The 4,261-nt window shown below is 34.1% G+C and overlaps 1 pseudogene across 1 annotated transcript; it reads left to right on the top strand.

Annotated features, from left to right (window-relative positions):
* The first annotated feature begins 830 nt into the window (after nucleotides 1-830).
* On the top strand, nucleotides 831-4,261 carry LOC143897955 (transcription initiation factor TFIID subunit 11-like; annotated as a pseudogene). Its single transcript, XR_013257053.1, has 5 exons — nucleotides 831-1,155; nucleotides 2,660-2,926; nucleotides 3,036-3,125; nucleotides 3,398-3,494; nucleotides 3,569-4,261. The product of XR_013257053.1 is annotated as a transcription initiation factor TFIID subunit 11-like (transcript).

Raw genomic sequence — 4,261 nt, forward strand, 5'->3', positions numbered from 1 at the left:
AAGTGAGCATACCCTTGTCTTTGTATCATGGTGGTAACGTCACGAACTTGAGTTTCGCTGTTCTGCTCATATGAGCGTGGTCCTTTCTAGTCAAGGACTGCGTTTATTTTTATAAATTTACAATGACTCCTCCAAGCCCGACCAATTCATGGAGAAATAAGGATAGAGTCTTGCGTGGTGTCAAAAGAGGAAAATTCGCTAAAAAGAAAGTTGTTCTTCGAATGGAAAATGCCCAAAAATCATTGACAGATAAAAGGTTATGTGAGGTGTAGTCGCTGCGACGTTATTAATTCTCCCTTGTTATTCGAAGCATGCTACGTGAACTGTGATATGGCCTGTTTCAATAGCCAATATCACAAAATTTTACACGGTAACCCTTGTTTTTCTCGATATTTCTGAAAAGCTTAGATTAAGATCTATAAGAGCTCCGTTTTTTGAATCTTTGGTAGGCCGCCTCCATATAATTAATATCTCGTTTCCTGTCTCCGGGAACCTTTTTGCCATAAGAGCTCATGTTAAAACTGTAATTTCAAAATTTATTTTTGCAAATTTTTACACGATAACCGATGCTAAAATTGTTTGAGCACTTTTCTCGCATCTCACTTTATACGTCCATGAAGTTTTTTTTCCAATTGTTAGATACATCTATTATCTGTAGAACCTCCTTAATTACTATTATACTTATTTTATTTACTGTTTATTACTACGTTTACGTGAGTGTTTATACATACAGGTTTAACCTATTTACTGTTTACTACGTTTACGTGAGTGTTTATACATACAGGTTAACCTATTATATTATTTTTTATTTTTATATTGACGGCAGAGAGCTGATACTGAGATCAAGGAGCCTGTCCATACGAGGCGTTTCTGCCGCGCGATTGCGGCCGCGCGTTAACGTTTGCACGAGTCGCACGCTGTCGCGAGGTAAGGTGCGACAACGCGCGCATACGCGCGTACGCAAAACGGCAGTAATACCGTAATCGTGCCGGCGATATACTGAATTGAATTGCTTTGTGCTTATCTGGAGATTTCGTATCCCTACATCGTGTTACCACCGCTGCCGGAAAAGAAGGTTCTCTACGCTTGGCAGAAAGTATGACGACTGACACGTTCGATCCCGACTTCGTTGATCGCAGAAGAGCTGGACTCGAGGTACGTTTCCGATTTGCAATTATAAAAGGATCGTGCGATGAATGTTGTACCCAATTATAACCTCAAATGAAGTTGTGCACGTTGCTAGTATTCTGATTATACAATATATATATATATGTAGGTCCAGAGGTATGTTCCGGGACTGTTTACGTTTTTTGAAATGTACAGTCCTGGAATATAACGCATATATATGTAATCAGATTCAAAAAACTGTCCCGAAAATTGCCGTAGGACATCAATTTTTTCCGGGACTTTTATTTTTAATATCGGTATATTCCGGGACATTTGGCAGTTTCCAGGACTGTCCTGGAAAAAATTGATGTCCTACGGCAATTTTCGGGACAGTTTTTTAAATCTGATTACATATATATGCGTTATATTCCAGGACTGTACATTTCAAAAAACGTAAACAGTCCCGGAACATACCTCTGGACCTACACACATATATATATATATATATTATATATATTATATATATTGACGGCAAGAGAGAGAGAGAGAGAGAGAGAGAGAGAGAGAGAGAGAGAGAGAGAGAGAGAAGCTGATGCCAAGGAGATCAATCCCGTTTACGCGCGAAGGAATTATCGTAAGTTATTTTATTATCGGTTCAACTTATTTTTTATTCTTTTCCAGTTTTTTAAGAGTTAGAAAAAGATAAAAATGCTCTCTTTTTATTTCATATATACATTTTACATGTTTTCCTTCTCTCTTTTATTCACTTTTACTATCTGTTGTACTTCAAAATCACTTATCTCTTTTATCTTCCTTCTTTTTACGTCTCCCTTTCCTTTGATTTTACTTAAAATTTGTAACTTTTCCATTTTTACTGTTAGTAGAAAAAACATTAAACATTTAATAATAAGAGAAATAGGATCCTATAACGAACAATTAGAATCAAAAGCCATGCGATCCAAGCTTAGGTCTTTGAAAGCCTTATATTAGTTTCTGTATACATATATGTCTATATATATACATATAATTTTTCCAACGAACTGCGCGCCGATTATTTGTCGGACTTAAAACACAGTAATTGTTAGAATTAAAAACCCTTCCCTCCCCGGAATTAAATCGACTCGATTTAATTATCTAAAAACTGTAAAGAAATTTATTGCGAAAAATATTACCTCAGCCAGGGTTTGAACCTGGAACCTCCCTCATTCCGTGTAGGGCGTCGTACCAATTCGACCACCGAGGCATGTGGTAATATTTATCGCAATAACCGGTAAATAATAGTTTGAAACGTCTTTCTCAGGCGACATGAATAAATAATAATAAGAGAAATAGGATCCTATAACGAACAATTAGAATCAAAAGCCATGCGATCCAAGCTTAGGTCTTTGAAAGCCTTATATTAGTTTCTGTATACATATATGTCTATATATATACATATAACATTAACACTAGTAACATTAACACTAGTAACACTTATAACACTAGTACATTTAATTAAATTTTATAACTTATTTTTTAAGAGAGTTAACTACGCATTATCTGACGTACTTAGGCGGAGTTGTTGGATGCACGGAGCTCTCACGCGCAGTCGGATACTGAAGAGACTGAAAATACAGGATCTAATTCTACCTACCGGATTGTGGAGGCAATAGAGATTGTGAAGCAGGAATTTGACAGGAAGGAAGACGAAGACTGCAGAGGATATATTCAGTAATGATATTATGATACCTCGCGCCAACCCAGTTAGTACGAAAAAAAGGCGAGAGAGTAAGGAGAAGAGCAGAAGAGAGATAGAAGAGGAGGAGAAATAAAGGATGCAGTACGTATTTGACGTCTTACAAGTTTATATGCACGTATAACAAGTTTATTGCTTGACTATTGAGAATATATTTTTGAAAACTTGAAATTTTGAAAAATTTCTTTTACAGAGTACTATTATCTAACTTCACTGAAAATCACGTGGACAGATACGAGATGTACAGACGATCTGCATTTCCAAAAGCAGCTATAAAGAGGGTATACCTTATTTTTAGTCGTTATTTACAAAAGAAATAGCCATTCCATTAAAGAAGTATTATACTAAATATGTTTCACAGATTATATATATATATATATATATATATATATATATATATACATATATATATATGCAAACCATAACAGGCTGTTATATATATATATATATATATATATATAATCTGTGAAACATATTTAGTATAATACTTCTTTAATGGAATGGCTATTTCTTTTGTAAATATATATATCTTTTGTATATATATACATATATATATATGCAAACCATAACAGGCTGTTCAGTGTCTCAGAACGTTGTCGGGTAGCTATGTCGGGAATTGCTGAGGTATTTGTTGGCGAGATTGTTGAAAAAGGTATGAGTTCTTTCTTATAAGTACGGTTAGAATATTGGAATTTAATTCTAGATTATACTGTGCTTGTTGTATAGCTTTAGATGTTATGGAGGCTCATAACGAAACTGGTCCATTACAACCAAAGCACTTGAGAGAAGCTGTCCGCAGATTAAGACTGCAGGGTCAAATACCGAATGGTCGAGCGCACAAAGCTTTTTTCAGGCTATGATTAGTCCAATATTTGCGACATATTAATACAATGCTTCTCTTATAGAAGCCTACCGATATTAGATTTTATGAGCGTAATCTAAATATAAATTATGTAATTCGCTCAATGATCAAAACTGGGCTTTTTACGTATTAAATTACTATGGCTATTCAGCTTTTACATTCAAAGCGTTATCGGCAGTTAGTTAAAATTTATAAATATGTGGTAAATGTTTTACGAGCAATCGTTTTATATTTTTCATCTTCACGTAAATAAGTCGAACATAGTCACGTATTTTTCTATTGTAAGCAAATTTTATTAATACATAATGATTATCAATTTTAAACAGTTATTATTAACCATTATTATTAAAGCACATAAAGCAGGCAAATAGCAAAATATTTTATTATAAATTCAGTACACACACATGCAATCATATGTAACATACGCATATTCATATTTCGGGAGTTTCATGAATACAATAATATTTCTTATGTGATAAGAAAGTCTGATGATAACTTTTAGTTATCTGTATGTAATTTCTTACAGCTTACAATTAGTTATATTTTTATACACAGTC

Source organism: Temnothorax americanus, unplaced genomic scaffold (assembly GCF_048541705.1).
Source record: "Temnothorax americanus isolate GAGA-0224 unplaced genomic scaffold, ASM4854170v1 Scaffold211, whole genome shotgun sequence".
NCBI classification, from domain to species: domain Eukaryota; kingdom Metazoa; phylum Arthropoda; class Insecta; order Hymenoptera; family Formicidae; genus Temnothorax; species Temnothorax americanus.